This window comes from Artibeus jamaicensis, unplaced genomic scaffold, assembly GCF_021234435.1.
Source record: "Artibeus jamaicensis isolate MK-2021 breed Jamaican fruit bat unplaced genomic scaffold, CSHL_Jam_final scaffold_3151, whole genome shotgun sequence".
Classification (NCBI taxonomy): Eukaryota; Metazoa; Chordata; class Mammalia; order Chiroptera; family Phyllostomidae; genus Artibeus; species Artibeus jamaicensis.
In genome coordinates, this window is record NW_026522037.1 from 3927769 (window position 1) to 3946117 (window position 18349).

Here is an 18349-nt window from a genome sequence, read left to right on the forward strand (position 1 = left end):
TGGAGCTGAGAATCACACCGTCTGGGCATGGGGCCGAGGACTCTGCATTCAGCAGACCGCCCCGGGGGTTTGACGCTGCGGCTTGGGAGTGATGGCCTCTGGTCAGGCCCGCAGTCAGAAACAGGGACCCGGGATCTGGCCCCGCAGCTGTGCAGGGGAGGCAGGCAGGTCTCCACAGAAGTACAAGCTCTTCATTCAGGGCCAGCCAGGGGCACCTTCTGCCCACGGGACTGACCCTGGGCTGTGGGGAGGGTTCCTCCTTAACTTTTCTGTAGGTGGGAGAGGCAGGCATGTTACAGAACAGACCCGGTGGGCAGGGGGGCAGACAGTATACTATTACCAAAAGGACCCCCCTTTTTCTCTTGGGGTCCCCCCATACTAGGATTGTTTTGCCTGCTGCCAGAGGAAAGACATCTCTCAATGCCAGAGATTGGTGAAAAGGAAAGGAATTATTTATGTAAAAGTTATATAGGCTTGGGGTAATGACTTAATGTCTTCACTAAAATACTAGAGTCCTTTAGAATACCCGCAGATGCACACAGTCCTTCCTTCTCCCTCGGCCCAGTCTGGGCACCGTATCTCAGGAAAAGAAGTGGAAGTCCGTGATTCGGGCTCCTGGCACCATCAGCTGTGTCGCCGCCATGATCTCCAGTTAATCCAGAGCCATGTGGCACCTTCTCACGGCCCAGCAGCAAGAGTCCTTTCACCCCTTTTCTTCCAGGAAAAGTCTCTCCTGCTGCCAAAGCCATGTGGCAAAAGGGAGCACCCCAAAGCCGCCTTGTCCTTACTCTCGCCAAAGCCTCGTGGTCCCAACCTGGCATGGCTACCATGCCTGGGTTTAAATCCCAGCACCAGTCTTCCTCTGCCACACCATTTCCGACTCCTCCCACAGTTGGCCACAGCTGCCAGCTTTCCCACATTCTTCCAGCTTTACTGGGCTGCCATAGTAAGTCTGGGCAGGTGTGGCCCCATGGCGTGGAGCCAATCATCTCCAAGCTCTCACGCAGGCACTGTAACCAGGGGGAGCTGCCTCCCAGTTACATCTTGGGCGGAAGTCACTTCTGTTCCCCTGGCTCAAAGCATGGCCACAGCTATTTAACCTATCCATGAAACCAGTTAAAGGCTGAAGATACGTTAAATGACCATGCCAGAGGTTAGCTGCAAAGCTATTACTGTACAAAATAGCTCTCAGTGGCCCTGCTCCATGTGTCCCTTCCCCCAGCTCAGCCTTGTGGGGGTGAGGACATCTTATATATATACATATATGATGCGTGTATATATACATATATATGAGTTATTTATTTATTTATTTATTTATTTCTACTATTTCCTGAACACCCTGAGTTCTGGACCCTATTTGGGGCCCCCCTATTGGGCCCCAAATCCCTATAGTTACAAATTCCTATTTGGGGCCCCCCTACTGGCTGCGCCCTGTGACAGGCAGGGAGAGGAGGAGGCACTGTGCCGGCCGCCACCCCTCACTCCAGCCGGGCCCAGCTGCTTTAGTCCTTGAGGCTCCGCTTCCTCCCCTATGCAGTGATGGACGTGGCTGTTTTAATGTTATCTACATGCTATCAGCTTCTGTTTCCCCCTTTGCTCTCATCACTTCCCCTTTCTGGGGGCGCCAGGCAGAGGGGGCTTCCCCAGTGCAGCACTCGTGACGGTGTGGGCCCCCCCAGCCTCAGCACCAGTACAGGCCAGTGAGGACCAGAACCAGGATCTCAGCTGAACCGCTGGGAAGAAACGCTTACTCCTTCTTTCCTGGGAGCTGCGGGCATGTAGGCTGGTGGCCAGCTCGTCCCCACCAAGGGCCGTTCTGCCTGGAAAGGAGGCCAGTGCAGGGGAAAGCAGGGCTGACTGAAGGGAGGCCAAGAAAACATCAGATGAGGTCCTGGACGTCCCTGGATCCAGTGGGGCCTCAAAGCCACACCCACTCCTGTGGTCACTGCCAGCGGGTTCCCTTTCTTTGCTGAGTTAACCTGTGCTGGTTTCTTACCACTGAAGGAGCGACAGAGGCCCGATTCAGTGGGCAGCTGCCACCTCTGCAGCCGGGATTCGCTGCTGAGCCCTGCATCCTCTGCTCCTCCATCAGTGGCCGAGAAGCCACCGTGGTGACTCTTTGGCTCCTTGTCATCTGTGCTGGACGGCTGCTCTTTCCCCTTTATCATTTCACCCCTCACCCCTTGACCCACGGCGACGGCTGGCAGCCGATGCACGTTGAGGAAAGGACACGCCTCTTCTCTGATCGGCTGCCAGGAGTGCGGGGAGAAGGCATCAGGGGAGACAATGCAGGGCTTGATTGGCGATGTCTGCCGCATGAGCCAGATGTGGGGCTGGACGTGACCGAGGCGCCTGTGCTGAAGGGGACTTTTCACAAAGGACAAGGGGTGTGTGGCCAGAGGACACACATTTGGCCTCTGCCACTTGCAGGGTGATTCTGAGAAAATCACTTCCCCTTCCCAGGTAGCAGTGACTGAATCTGAAACAAAGGGGGGTTGAACTTGGAGGACGCGAGAGCCAGAGCCTATGCTGTTCTCTCCTGCACTGAAGGCTCTGGTGACAGCAACCTGCTTGTCATGCCTGAAACACATGGCTTTGCCTCTGTGCCTTCGAGGATATTTGGCCCCCCGTGAGTCCCCTCCCTGATGCACTCCTCGTCATTCCTCAGTGGCCTGCTCAGATGTCCTCTCCTCCTCCTCAGACAGAGGGCTCAGAGCTCAGCCTGTGACCTGCTACAGAGCACGCGTTCGGTCAAGGTTTGTTGAGTGAATTAGTAAATGACCCCTTTTCAGAGGCACGAGGCTGCTGAAAAATTGAGGGAAAGAGCAAAATCTCAAGCAGTGTCCTCTTAACTCCTCACTCTCTCCCCTCCTCCTCCCCTCCCTTCTCTCTTATGGGCACTGCCTTAGGAGGTAAAACCTGGGCTGGCTGGGTGGGTGTGGGGGTTAGGGGTAGGCCCCCAGGGCTCCCGATCTGCCCTCCCCTCCCAGGAATCCCCAGAGGCAATCAGAGGCCCCGTTTGCATGCTGAAGCCTGTTTTCCTCCGAACTTCCTGCAAATTGGACTGAATGTGCTAAATGCATAATGAATCTGCTGCTTGCAGTACTTATTGATTTCCTCTTTGATTACATGTAATTTGCTGAACTGATTGGGCTCTGTGAGTTGGAAGGCACTGGGGAGAGATCTCTAATTTGTCACTCAAGTCACTCTGGACTTTAAGCGAATGCAGAATGATGCATTAAAAAAAGTTCCAGGGTCATGGTCCAGATTATCTTCGGCTGATGGCTCCACATTTGATGCAGCTGGGTTTTTTACTGCGTTCCAATCAACAAGCTAGGCCTTCTGTGAGCCACTGGGGTTTCACTGATGAATAGGAGTGCATTCCTGACCATGTATGCTCAGTGTAATGGGGGGGGAGGCAGACACACAGGCCCCCAGTGCTTACAATTCAGGGAGTGGGAGCATGGAGAGGAGTGTGTAATTCATTCTGAAGGTCAAAGGAATCTTCAGAGGGAATTTGGCCTTTGAGCTGATTATGAAAGATGAGTGGGAGCATCCGGGCTGGCCGGGTCCCTGGTGTCTGCTGCTTGTCTGCCCAGTTCGCTGCTCCCTTCTTTGATAGCGATACCTGGATTTTCTTTGAGAACACCCCTCCCCACTCATCTCACAAGAACATTCTGGTGGAACCAGGTATGCCTCCACCCCCACCCCACAGCCAAGATGTGGGTCCTCCAGATGGTCCTTGAACTTCGTCTGTTGAGAGCCAAGCCCTCCCTGGGTTCTCTCTTTCTCAAACCTCAGCCTCTGAGCCGCTCTGCTTTCTGTGCCCAGAATTGAAAGTCCCAGAGTGGGAATGGCCTTTCTCTCCTCTGCCCCTTCCTCCCTGGGAAGACCAGGATCCCGTGACCAGTCCTCTGTCGGGGCCACATGCCCGTGATTCCGCATCTATCTCTCTATTCCTGAGTTCTCCACTCAGCTCGGAACTTGCAATCCAACTGCCTCACTAACACAGTCACTCAGATGCATAAAACACTCCAAAACATGTACCTCGAGTCCCACACCCCTGCCCTGCCCCAACATCAACCACTTCCTCCCGATCCCGGTCAGCAGCAGCACCAGGCACCCCCGGGCTCAAGTGTGTTGTTGTCTGTCTACTCGGTTCTCCCTCTATCCGTCCAACCCCGTCCACCTGCCAGTCCAGTTGGTCCTCCTTCCTCTGGCCCCAGTTCCATTTTGAACCCGTCCTTTCCATATTGACTTCATCAACTTAGATCAAGGCATCTCTCACCAGGACCCTATAGTGGCTTCTTAAATCCAGCCTTAGACCCCACAGCCCAATGTGCCCATCTGCTTGAAACCCTTCCAAGACCCCTACTGCACTGAGATGCAATTCAAGTTCCCATTGTGGTCTGCTCCATTAGGCCCCGCCCTGCTCCATTAGGCCCCACCCCACTCCATTAGGCCCCACCCACGCCATTAGGCCCCGCCCCACTTCCTTGTCCTTACCTCCTGCTCTGCTTCCCTCTGGTCCAGCCCTCAGCTGGACTGACCTTCCTGGTTTTGGAGCCCACGGAGCCCCTCAGGGCCTTTGCACAGGCGGGTCCTTCTGCCTCAGGTGTGCTCCCCCCCACCTTTACCTGGCTGCTCCTTCTCAGCATTCTGGATCAGGGTGTCAGCGCAAAGGTCATCTCCAGGTGAAGCCCATCTGGATCACGCCAGGTACCTCTCTCCCCTCATCCAGGCAGCTCTCTCACATTATCCAGTTTTTTTCTCATGACGTATATTGCTGTCAGATATCATCAGCTTCGTTTCTTCACTGGCTTGGCATCTGACTTCCCCAGTAGAATCGGGGCTCCAGCAGCACAAGCTCTTGTCTGTTTCTCCAACGCCGCATCGCTGCCACCGGCACACGGTGTGTGCTCGAATATTTCTGTCATGCACACGAGTAAGGGAGTGAACAGACAAATTGATAGCATGTACCTAAGCGTTTTGCATTTGCCAGATTATTTTATGCAACCCTCTGTCCTACGGACTGCGCTCCTGCAAGACACGTACTGGGTCCGTTTTCAGTCACGGTGTCCCCAGCACCCAGCCGGTAGCTGGCACACAGTAGGTGTTCAGTGCGTATGTGTTAAAAAGAACGCAGAAGGAAATGGCATTCGTGGCAGGGGGAATGTGGAGGCTTGGTCTGTGTTAAGCAGTCACACACCCATCGCTGCACACAGGTACAGTATTTCTGGGAATGGGTGGGGCTACAGAGCTCCATCCAATGACATCTTGGCAGCGCATTCTCCCTTCTCACCCAAAGCAGCACAACAGCAATGGTTTCCAAGGATCCGTCTATAGGAGAACAGGACGAAAGTCCGGAATTTCCACGCAGGAAGAAGTGGTGGGAGGGGAAGCAGGGGCTTTAATACACATCCAGGCTTCGTCAGACTGCAGGGCTGAAGGGACCTGGCATTCTTCTGGGCCACAGGTCCTCAAACAGCAGTGAGGTTGAACATCATCTGGAGATTGCAATAAAGCGGGAGGGTCCAGGGGCCTGCTCCCAGGGACCCTGATTCTGTAGGTCTGGGCTGACGTTTAGATCTGTGAATCCATGTTTTGAAAATGAGCCCCCGGTGATTCTGACACAGGTGGTCACACTCGCCCCCAGTTCAGAGAGACCCTGAGCTGAACCAAAGCTGATTGGACGCCTTGGGTTCTCTCTGTCACATCCCCTCTGAAGGCCTGTTGTTCTGCCACTCATATCTCCTGTGATGGGAACTCACTTTGGACATCTAAGACTGCGAGAAAGTTTTATTACTGTTGCGTGGGGGAGAGAAAGCCTTTTGAGGCAGAAAGGACACGTTCATAAGAGCTTCTAAAGGGAAAATTGCTGGTTTGCTACTGAAGGGAGAGTGATGGCAAGCAGATGGAACATTGGATTATAGGAGGATGTGCAGAGTCTGGAAGCCAGATCAGGGAGGCCTTCGATGCCAAAAGGTGAAGTCTGTACGTTATTACCAGACACCGGGGTCTTGCTGAAGATTCTTCATTGGAGAACATCTTACCTACACCAGCACTGGTGTGGTATGATTACCATTTGGCCCAGGTTCATCTGGGACCCAGTTTCTTTCTCTCCCCTTCTCTTGGCTCTGCTTCTCCAGTGTCGACTCCATTACCAGTCCTCAGGTGACAAGATGGCTGCAGCAGCGCGGGTTCTTCCACCTTCACTCTCATTTTTCTCCAGCTGTAAAGAGCCATAGTATATTTCTTAAATTTATGGAAAGGGTATAAAGGCATCTCATTGGCTCTAATTGGATCAGGTGCCCATATCTGACCCAATCACCCTCACCAAGGGACTGTGACATTTTGATTGGCCAGGCTGAAGTCATGTGTCTGTGGAAGGAGTAGAATCAACTCTACTAGAAATAAAGGGGCTGCTGTAGAGGAAGGAGGTTTGATGAGTCAGTTTAGAACGATCTACTCAGTATGTACAGAGAACTGCTCTGCTCTTTGCTGTGTGTGTTGGGAAGAGGCAGAAGCCCCCTCTGTGCCAGGGGAACAAGGAGCTGATGGGGAGGGTGCAGATTTAGACAGCGGAGTGGCAGAGGAGGACAGCGTCGGAGGAGACAGATCCAAGCACCTGATGCTTAGAGGGCCAAGCCCTGGCTCTGCCATTCACTTCCTGAGTGGCTTTGGGCAGCTCACGCCCTTCTCGGAGCCTCACACTTCATCACGGAAGTAGTACATGACAATTCTCCTTTAGAGGCTGCACAGGAAGTTGATGACCTCAGGTACAGCCCCTGGCACGTAGTAACTGCTTAATAAAAAGCAGCAGCTGCAACATTTCCTTGATTCTGTGACAGCATTGATTGTAGGCGGATCATTGATTTAATCAGCTACTGGAAAGGAAAAATATGAACATATCAATTGTACTTAGATTTCAGAAATGGTAGAACATGGGAGGAGAAGGTGTCTCCGAACTGAGCAAATGAACATTGATAATAAAGATGCTGGTGATGCTTTGATATGGTGATACCTGGGGGCAGGTGGTGGGTCAGTGGCTGAGGGCACAGACTGCAGTCCACAGGCCTGCGCGTATGCCCTGGCGGGGGCTCCCACCGGCTGCCCAGCGTTGAGACGCACGAACCGTGCAGGACACAACAGCTTGTGGCTTCCTCTTATTGCCTTCCCTGTACCTCAGTTTCCCTTTGGACCCTTCTGTCCTATGAAGCCAACTTCATGATTTTTGACTTCCTTAGATATATGTATATTCACCCACTTTTAACTGTTCGGACAACTTGAGAAAATTCCGAGGACCGCATCATCCCTGTCCTCTTCCCCTCCTCGGATTCTTCCCCTCGCCCACATTCTTGGTGGGCGAGGTTTCGTGGTTGCCGCAGTTGGGACCGTCCTGTAATCTCACTTCCGTGCCCCGTTTTCCTCCTGATTATTACTGCCTCTCCCTAAATAGAGTTCTAATGACTGTAACGTATTTCATTATGTGTCGGGAATTGGCTTCCTCATTAATTTTCTATTTCCGAACACTGAGTAGTTCCCCACATTTCACTGGTGTGGAGCACACGGGAGCGTTTTCTGCGTAAATTTATTTCAGGTTTCTGATAACGTCACGAGGACACGATGTTGGATGTAGAACTATTGGGGTAAGACTTGGGGCATGTTTTTAGTTCTCGGTTGCCAGTTTGTTTTTTAAAATAGTGTAAACACTGTGATCTTGTAGATACCGGACAGGCCTGTTTGAGATGTTTGGTGTGTACACAGATGTGTGCGCACAAACACACATGTGTCTGCACACTTGGCGTTGGCCGTGAGTCTCCCCCAGGACCAGGGAGACTGGGTCTGTGTGACCAGGGACACGGATCTTCGAAACCCCGTCTTCCCCAGCTGAGTGTTCAAAGAACCCAAAGAGGCTGACATAGGAGTGTATCGGCAAGAGGTGCCACCTCTCTTTCCGACACTGGCCCAGACACTAAATCCTGGCTTTCACTTTGGGACTGCCTCCTTAGGTAAGATGTGGCCCCCAAGCCTCAGGCCCGATGTCCTCTCTCCCCGAAGTGCAGAGTCCCCTGAGCAATTTCCATAGGCTCTACATGACTGTGTCCCTCCAGGGGACTCTCCACGGGGTCCTCGCCGGGTCCCCCACCAGGGAAATTTGCTCCTGAAATATCTCTCACAGTCTGCAGGAAAACCCACTGGGATGTGAGAATAAACATTAGACGTTCTCATATTTTAAAAAGCTCTTCTTCGTAAAAAAATATACATGGAGGAAAATATACGCAGTATAAATGTACAGCCCTATAACATCTCGGCAAGTTCCCACAGCTGGTCCTAGAGGTCCCATTCAACAGGCCAGGAAACAGAGGCTCAGGGCAGGGAGGCTGCTTTCCGACAAGGGCGCCCCGGTGAGTGGCAGGTGCCCGGTGAGTGGCAGCTGCCCGGTGACGTGTTGATAGCACATGCTACAGAGACCCTGCTGCAGGCCGAGCTCCACGCTGGATTCCCCAGGAGCTTAGATTCTACAGGTGGAGAGAGGTGCGTAGCCAGCACGCAAGCAGGTGAGCAGGTGACAGTGCCAGGAAGGAGGTGGACAGCGCCAGGAAGTCCGCTCCGGACAGGCTGGGCAGGGTGGGGGTCTCTAAGGAGGTGACTGGGAGCTGAAGCTTGAGTGAGGAGGGGTCAGCTGCAAGGAGCTCCATGGCACCAGGAATCTTGGCAGAGAGACCAACAAGAAAAGGCCCCTGGGAACAAGCTGGGGCGCTAAAGGGAGAGAGAAGACCAGCACGGCTGGTCCACAGTCAGGGTGGGAGTGGAATGCAGGTGAGGTCAGGTGAGGTCAAGGCAGGCACAAACCACACAGGGCCAAGTGCAAAGGGAAGCCCCTTGAACGGGTGCTTTATCTAGGGGAGGGACATGAGGTGAGGTGATTTGCATTTTTTAAAAGTTATTTATTAGAGATAAGGAGAGAGGGAGAGAAACATTAATGTGTGAGAGACACATCAGTTGATTGCCTCTCAAGCACCCCCTACTGGGGACCTGGCCTGCAACCCAGCATGTGCCCTGTCTGGGAATTGAACCAGCAGGCCTTTGGTTCACAGGCCTGTGCTCAGTCCACTGAGCTACACCAGCCAGGACTGATTTACATTTTAAAAGGAGCACTCTTAGTGCTCTGTGGGGCCCAGAGAGTAGCCAGGGCTGCCCATGGCCATGGCCTCAGTTGGACTGCAGGGGGGCAGTGAAAGTGGAGGCGGGCTCGGCAGAGAGCGCATTCCTGCACCAAAGTTCTTTTCTCCCTGAGCTTTAGTAGAGTCATAGGATGCGCAACCGTCATCACAGATTCCAGCAAGTTCCCATTCTTCCCGAAAGAGACATCAGACCCACTGGCAGTCACTTCCTGTTCCCTCCTTCCCCTCTTCCTGGTAGTCAGTGATCTCCAGGGACCCATCTATTCTGGACATTTCGTATAAAGGAAGTCAGATAATGTACGGCCTTTTGTGTCTGGCTTCTTTCACGGAGCATGTTTTCAGTCCATCCATGTTGCGGCATAACCAAGAACTTGGCCTTGTCTCACTGCCGGGGGGTATTCCAGCAGGGGATGGGCCACACTGGGCCAACCTCTCTGCCAGCCGGTGGACTTCTGGATCACCTCCACTTCTTGACACTTACAAATAAGACCGCTACGAACTATCAAGTTCACATTGTTCACATGTGGCCATGTGTTTTCAGTCCTCCGGCGGGTATTCATGGGAGGGGGATTGCTGCTTTGTGTGGGGACTATATTTAACTTTTGGGGAAATGGCCAGAGTGTTTCCCGCCAATGGCAGCTGTACCATTTCACACTCCCGCCCATGCTGCCTGAGGGTTCCAAGTTCCCACGCCCTCACAGCCAACACTCATTGTTCGTCTTCCTCACTCAGGTCGCCCTGGCAGGCGGGAAGCGGCATTTTGCTGTGGTTTGAGTTTGGGGTTGGGTTGCTCTGATGACTAATGATGTCGAAGGCCCTTCCATGGGTTCACAGGCCAGTGTGCATGTTCCCAGCAGAAGTGTCTACTCGAGTCCTTTGCCCATTTTAAAAATAAGGTTATTCGTATTTTTATTATTGAGTTGTAAGAGGCCTGTATCTTTTCCAGATACAAGTCCCTTATGAACTGAAAGGACTTGCAAGTATTTTTCTCCCAGTCTGTGCATTGTCTTTCTACTTACGTGATAGTATCCTTTGAAGAAGCACAAATATTTATTATTCCGATGAAATCCTGTTTACCTATTTTCGTTCTTGTTGCCTGTGGTGTTGATGTCAAGGCCAAGAAATCGCTGCCTAATCCAAGATCACTGAGATTGACCCCTACGTTCTCTCCTAAGAATTTTATTGTTTTAGCTCTTATATTTAGGTCATCGGTACATTTTGAGTTAATTTTCATATATGGCACGAGGTAGGGGTCCCACTGTATTCCTTCCCGTATGGATGTCTAGTGGTCCCAGCCCGATTTGTTGAGATGACAGTTTTGCCCCTGCATCCCCGGGTCCTTGAGAGAACCCCATGAAAAATCAGAGGAAGGTGGTGCACAGTTGGAGGTTTCTCCGGGACAGTCCCTCTCACAAAGCTCCCCCTCGTCCCGGGACCCTCACGGCTCTCTCTGTCTCTGGCGAAAGCACAGTCGGGTAAAGAAATGGACTCCGTTCCTTGGGAAGTTGTGTGACTGCCTCGGGATTGCAAAATGATGTCCCCAAAGATGGGCACACATAGCAGGGTGTGCCGAGGCAGAGAGCCTTGCTTCACCAGGGAATCACACAGGCTCAGAGAGGGGTGAGCTGCCCAAGGTCACAGCCATGTAGCTGTGCAGCTGGGTCCAGAGCAACCTGAGTGAGGAGCCCCACACCTCCCCTGCAGACCCCTCACATCCCCAGGACGCGGGCTACCCCTGAGGACGCTGCAAGAATGAGCTGCCTCTTCGACATATGCTCAGCGGGAAGCAGAGTGATTGGAACTGATTGCAACATGACAAATAATAGTTTTACAATTTGTTTTGTTTTTAAAAACAGATGTGTGTTCAGAACATGGTTTCAATTCCTCTTTGATGCAATACCCCCTGTTGGGGGGCGGATGGGAAGAAGGAAAAGGAAAAGGAAACCCGGAACTCAGGGCTCCCCCCTTTGCCCCTGTTCGTCAGGGCTCCCCCTCTGGGTCAGAGCCCCTCACAGGGAAAGAAAAAGCAAAATAGAAAAGCTTTCAGCCCACAATTCAAATTAACCCCTTTTAGCACCATTTTTCCCTTCTGCATTGATATCTCCCTGTGCCAGATTTTTTAGCCTTTTTAAGGACTGCCAGAAACGATTAGAAAGGAGAACAAAAGGATTGCAGGCTCTGAAAGGTACAATCACCCCTTTTATTATGTAAATGTGCCCCTGTGATTCTGCCTTCCCTGTGTGATTAAAGGGAGCCTCTGCGCAGCACAGAGGCGGAGGGAGAGGTCCCACTTTTCTCAAGGCCCCTTTCCTGTGAGGCCAAATAGCTCTCCTCTCCGAAGCCCCAGTTTTTGCCTTTAGAGCATGACCCGTGTTCCCCAGGGGGGAAATAAATCTTCAATTATTGTTCCAGGCTAAGAGCTAAAAACAAGCACCAAACCCCGGTCCTCTGGTTTCTTAGAGGGGCCTCTGCCAGCCAGGCTCCGGCCTGGGTGTTGTTTCCTGCCTGACCCCGGAAGGAAGGGCCCCCATTGCTCCCGAGCGCCTCCCGCGTGCGGGGCAGGGTGCCCGCACGCTCACCACCCCTGTCTCCTCTCATCCTCCCAGCAGCTGCATCCTTTGGGCGCTCACTCTGACAATCTTACTTTGCACACAAAGAGGCCGGGATTTACCCAGGTGGAGTCACTCAGCTAGCACCCCCCGGACAGCCCAGACCTGGACTGAAAGCCGGAGGCAGGGTCAGCCTGTGGTGTGCCACCACCCAACCGACACACTGCAGGCTCCAGGCAGGGACCCACACCTGTGCCTGGGACTTGTCCCTTTCCGGACCCTGGGCTCCGGGAGGCAGAGCCACACAGGACTGGCGTCCTGCACGCAGAAGAAACGAAGAATGAGTAAATGAATGAATGAGTGAGTGAATAAATATCAAGCCAGGAAGAACGCAGGATGGGAAAGCGGAAAGAACAGGGCTTTGCACTCAGGCGTCTGGGTCCCAGCGTCAGCCCTGCCGGGGCCCTGCGGTCAACGTGGCCTGTGCCAGTTAGCTCCCTTTCCCGGGTCTCTCCTCGCTGCTCCCTCCAGGGGCGCCGGAAACAGCCCCCTCTCGAGGTTGTGGGAAAGATAAAACAAGATAATCCACACAGAAGCTCTTGGTTCACTGAAAACATTTTGTAGAGGGAAGCGCAGGTTCTCAAACGGGGGCGGATGAGAGCAGAAGGGGGCATTGGGAACAATGACACCCAGGCGGCCCATTCTCCTGAGTGTGAGTTGTGACCTGGGCTTCCGGGAAGCGCAGAAGTCCTTCACAGGGAGGGCGGTCGGGAGGTGTGTGGGGCCATCACCCCCGCCTTCCAGGAGCCCCACTCTGAGGGCTTGGCTCAGTCCTGCCGGCTCACATGTCTCTGGGATGAGTCACGGAGTGTCCAGTTGTAAGTGTCGTTCTGCAGAGGTTGACTGGTGCTGAAGCCTTACTGCCTGTGTCTGTGTTTGTGCCTCTCCGGGGATGTCTGATCTTAGGCGAGACGCAGCCTCTCTGCGCCTTAGTTTCGTTCCCTGCAGAGCGGGGCTGATTGTCCCCAAGTTTGTGAGTCGTGTGGGGGCCGGGGGCCGGGCTCAGCCCCCGGCACACGGAAGCCCCCAATCACTGGTCCTTTTCCTTGTTTCTGTTGCATGAACCCCGGAGCCTGTTCGAGTATTTATTGAAATTCAAGCATCACAGTGAAAGTTAGATTGAGTTGGTGCTGTTTTCTGTTACATTTCAGTGGTGAGTGCAAGGAAAACTAGCCCATGGCGTGTCCTTGTTATTAGTAACGTCACTGGGGCAGAAGCGATGGATGCCCCCCCCCCCCGCACATCCCCTGGGCCTCTGGAGGCGGCCAGAAAGCTGGCCACTTCCCTCCTGAAGCAGGCTCCGCTCCCAGCGCCCGTGTGCCCGGACGCGTGGCGGGCTGGTCCCGGACTCCCAGGGCAGCCCTCACACGATGGGGCGAGTCCAGATGAGAGCCCGGCCTCCCGTCCTTTGGGGGATGGTTCTGTTCCGATGCCGCATGTCTCTCAGAGGGTCCCATGAGGTGCTCACGGCCGGAACACCCTCAGGACCACACCCTGAACTGGCTTTCTCCTTTCACTCACCCCGGTTCCCCACAGGGCGTCCTGGGGTCACCTCCCAACTCAACCATAAATTGGAGTCCTGCTCCCTGAGGACCCAAAGTGAGGTGGTAGCTGCTATGGCCTGGGTGTTCGTATATGTTCCCCTAAATTCCTATGTTAACCCCCCCAATTTGATGATATTAGGAGGCAGGGTCTTTGGGGATGATTAGGTCACATGGGCAGAGCCCCAGTGAATGGGATTAGAGGCCTTTTAATCCCACCCCAGAGAGCCCTGATGGGTGTGGCTCAGTGGGTTGGGCATTGCCTCTCAAAGCAAAAGGTCTGGGGTTCGATTCCCAGTCAGAGCACATGCCTGGGTTGCAGGTTCGGTACCTGGTCGGGGTGTGTACGGAAAGCAACTGACTGATGTTCCTCTCTGGCCTTGGTATTTCTCTTTCCCTCTTTCTCCCTCCCTTCCCTTCTCTCTAAAAATAAATAAATAAATAAATAAGATCTTTAAAAGAGACCCCCCCCCCAGAGCTCCCCTCCTGCCAACAGTCAGTGAGGAGGGGGGTCCTCACCAGACACCGAAGCCGCCAGCGCCTGGACCTTGGGCCCCCCACCCCAGGACTGCCGGAGTGCGTCTCTGTTGTTTACTCCGCTTCCTCTACAGCATCTCTGTCTGGGCGGCCCCCGTGCGTACGCCAGTGCGACACTCGCTGGCCACGTGCCTGATGCTCTGCCGACCACCCCACCAGCCCGAGGCAGGTACTCCTATCATTCCCACTTCACAGACGAGAAAGCTGATACGCCCCGGTTCTCACGGTGACTTAGTTTCACGGGGACCGTGGGCCCCCGGCCAGCCACTCAGCCTCTGTGCTCCCCAGCTTCCTCCTCTATGAACAGGGGGTGCCCCTGCTCCCGAAGCACAGCCGCAGCCCCCAGCCACATTGCTGGGGGGGGGGGAGGGCCCTTAAAGGTGCATTTCTACCGGACAGGCCCGAGGTTGCTCCTCGCAGGGACACCTCAGACTCGGGTGTCTCTGCAAAGGACACTGTTAAAAAAGGGGGAGGGGGCGATATTAGTCCCTGCCTCCTAGGATCTCGGTGGAGATAAATGTCAATGCATGTAGGCCACTAAGCACAGTGCCCGACACTTAATAATTAGTAAGTATTAGCAGAGAAAGGGGTCCTGGGGCCTAAGGCCCAGACAGATACAGGGGGGAAGAGGTAAGGAACCCTCCGGGCCACGGTGCAGATCTGGCATTTGGCCAATGCAGCACGAGGTTGCAGAGCACAGAGAGTTTTTAGAAGAATGTGCCCTGGGCCGAAATGGAGGCCAGCAGCCAGCCACACTGCTGGTGACTGGAAGGCAAGCTTTCTGAGGGAGACGGGGTACGGGCTGCCCCCCAGGGACCTCCTGGTCCGCACAGCCAGTTGCTAACCTGGCTCCGGTCTGCAGCCTCCTGAGAGAGTGGCCATTCTTCTGGCCTGTGTCCAGCTTTTGGAAAACCCTGCGCCACCCATGGGGACTGGCTCCCCCGGGACCCACCTCCCCTCCTCCAGCACGGCATTTCCTGGAGTTCTGTGCTGTCTAGAGAGGAATCTCTGTGAGCCACCGGGCTGGCGGGACAGCCAGGGGTGACCTCGGGGCCCCAGCCCCCCAGCGTGGACCCGGGTGAGAGGCAAACCAAGAAAGATTTAGCTTTCGTTGTATCCACCACCATCGTCATGATCATCATCAACATTTTAGATGCTCACACCCCGTGGCCTAACTGATCTCACTTCTAGAAACCTCTCTTTAAATATAACCACACAAGAACTTAAGGCTGCACAAAAGGATATTCGTGACAGCATTGTTCTTGTAACAGCAAAAATGGGTTCGTAAATGAAATGCCCAACCACAGAGGAATGATAAATAAATTATGGGAATTAATATTTCAGAGTTCAGTGAAGCTCTTAACAGGAATGAGGAAGATGTACATGTCGCCTTGAAAAAGATCTGATTTATTTCTCAAGGGGAGCATGAGAGTGTAGTAGAGCGTGTGCAATAGGGTTTCATTTTTAACAGACAAAGCCGAACCCAGTGGGTCTGCCAGTGAGCACGTGTGCGCGCACACATGGGCGCACACAAGGTCTGGATGAGCGGTGACCCCCAGGACGGGGTGGGTGGAGTGGGGGCTGGGAAAGGGGAAGGGAGGAGCGACCCCGTTTCCTGTCGCTGTGTGGCCTTAGTTTGTTCCTATGAGCAGGCATTGCGTTTGTAGTCAAAATGAAGAGTGTCCAGGTCAGAGGGGGAGGCAGGGGAGCGGGCAGGGTGAGTGGGCAGGGGGGCACAGCCCAGCCAGGAGCAGACGGGACAGAACACGTGGGCCCAGAACACAGTGAGCTGCAGGGCTCCGGCGGCGACCGCTGTCACACCGCGAACTCCGCTCAGTCACGTTCTCCGGAACTGGCGAGGCTGCTCTTGGGGACTTCTGGGGTTTGCCTTCAGTGTCAGTCCAGGTCCTTCTCCCAGGTTCCTCTGAATGAAATCCGGGTCGCGGCCTCCTCCCTCAGATGAAAGGCAGGCTGATCGGGGAGGTCCCAGCAGGACAAGGGGGCAGCTGGCGCACTGGCCGGGAGGTGCCCTGGCCAGGTGCCTGGGCTCAGCCCGCCTCTGCCGTGAATGAGCTGGCTGATCTTGGGCACGGTCCTAAAATGCCACAACGTCCTCTGTGAAGTGGGGACAGCAGAGTGGAGTCTCGCAGGGTGTTGTGAGATTAAAGGGGGTGGTGGAGAAAATAACTCCCCAGTGAGCGTTAGCCGTCAGTCTGCCACTGGGGCTCCCCCGTGGAGTGGACTTAAGTGAGATAATACGCATCCGCCCGCCCAGCTCAGTGCCAGCCGGTCACATCGCTGCGGCGGGTTAAACCCCACCCGGCACCCCCAGAGTCGTCCAGTCACTCCCTCCTCTGTGTCTAGTACCCCAGTTCTCAGCCCTGGCTGCACCTCGGTTCAGCCTGGGGAGCTCAAAATGCCGGTTTCCAGGTCCCCCCAAGGTCATCGGAGTGCAACCGGAATGGGCGGGGCCTGAGCAGTAGGAATTGTGGAAAACTCCGTGGGTGACCATGGGGTGAAGCTGGACGTGGGGGGCCCTGCGCTAGGCCACGCGGGGTGCCCTGTAATCTCACTTCACTTTGAAGGGTGGCGTCTCCCCCCGACTGGCCCCCCTGTGGCCCCTCCTCTCAGCTCTGCTCTCCACACCATCCAGGCAGTTTTCCGTCCACCTCCTCCTCTTCCTCACCCCATGCTTTTTTAGTTAGTTAATTAATTAATTTTTCCTTTTATTTTTTGTTCCCCATGCACTCTCCATTGTCAGTGTCTACTTAGCAGCGTGGGGCTCCCCTGCTGTTTTCTCCAGTGTCCAGATTTCGTCTTGCCAGAGCTGGAAGTCCCCAGCTTCTCCCTGGGTGACGGCGTCCTCTTCCTCCTCATGGGACCGTCTTCACTAGACTTTGCGATGTGACTTACCTGCTGGTCTGGGGGAGGCTGTGCTCCCTCCCGTGCGTCCTGCCTGGTCAGCACCTGCACCACGACCCAGGCCCAGCGGGACTGCCGCCTGCACTGGGTCCCTGTGCCCGGCGTCACCGGCACCCTCACCCCTACATTCTGCACAGAAATTATTATTCAGAATTTACATCACAAGGTTGCATTCTTTCCTATTTCCCCGGAGTTGACATTTTTTGTCTCTATTTTTAGCTTTGTTAAAAAACTGTTCTCTCAGGCTGTGTAACCATCTTTCCTGGAGATTGCACACGATTAAAATACATTTCCGTTCTCAGCGGCCAGCCATAAGAGGGCTGACCCTGGTCTTGCTGTCAGTTACACAGAATGAACCAACGTCCTGTGCCCTGGGAACTAGCAGGGGTGAATTGATGGGCGCCCAGCCCGGGCTCAGGCTGCACTGGACGTGGCCGGCTTGTCTGCTTTCCCTTCGCATGTCCTTGCAGAGAAATGGAAGGATAAGCAAAGGCAAGTCATGACCCAGGGCGCACAGGTCAGCGTTCAGCATCTTCACAGCAAGATCATAAGCTGGGTTTCACTCTCTCCATTTTATAGATGAGAAAACTGAGGCTCAGAGAAGACAACTGGCTGGCCCTGTGGCCTGAAAACAGTGAGTGGCAGAGCTGGACTGGGCTTCTGCTTCTCCCTACACAAAGCCCTTGAGAATGAGCCCCACTTCCAGGGGTGATGGCTTTTGGGGGGCCCTGATGGGCCCTCACCACTTGGCCGAGGACCTGGTGGGTTCTTTTTTGCAGAAGCCCCCTCCCTTGCACACAACAGCCAGCCGCACTTTCCCGGGTCTCCAGGTCTCTGAATGGACTGTGCCCTCCACCCAGGAGCCCCAGCTTCCTTCCTGCCCCTTCCCTCCGGCAGTGAGTAGTGCTCATCTTCCAGGCATCAGCTGAGGTGCCAGTCCCGAAAGCCCTCCCCTGGGCAGGGCTCGGGCTCCCAGCACCGATGGCCCTGGGGGGAGGGCCCAGTCTGGTCTCCCATGATTCTGAGTTCCACCCCTGCCTGTGCCCACTGGGACTCAGAGACCTGCTACAATGAGCCCCAGTGGATGAACCCATATCTGCCTGCCAGACACCAAAGCAGGCCATCTTTCCAGTTTGCCACAACTGAAGAGATCATGTCTCTCTTGTAGCTTCCTCTATCCTCTTCCTGACTTGGCTTCTAACATCTGAAGATCCCGTTGGTCTTGAGCCACCTGCGGTCAGCTCTGCCCAGCGTCTTGTCCAGCAGCACGATATTGCAGGCAATGCTGCCCCCTGGTGGCGCCTCTCTGCTCTGTGGCTCTCTCCCCGCCTACGGGTCTCAAACCAGAGCAGGAGGCAGGCCTGCTACGACCCAATGAGGCCCCAAAGCTGTGACTTTCCCGAATGGCCTGAATTTAACATTTTTCTAATTATAAAATTCCAGAAAATCCAAGACCCAGAACGCTGAAAAGAAAATAAAGTTTACTTGTAAATCCAGAGATACCAACTGTTTGGGGTCAACCACTTTGGTATATATCCTGCTAACATGCCTT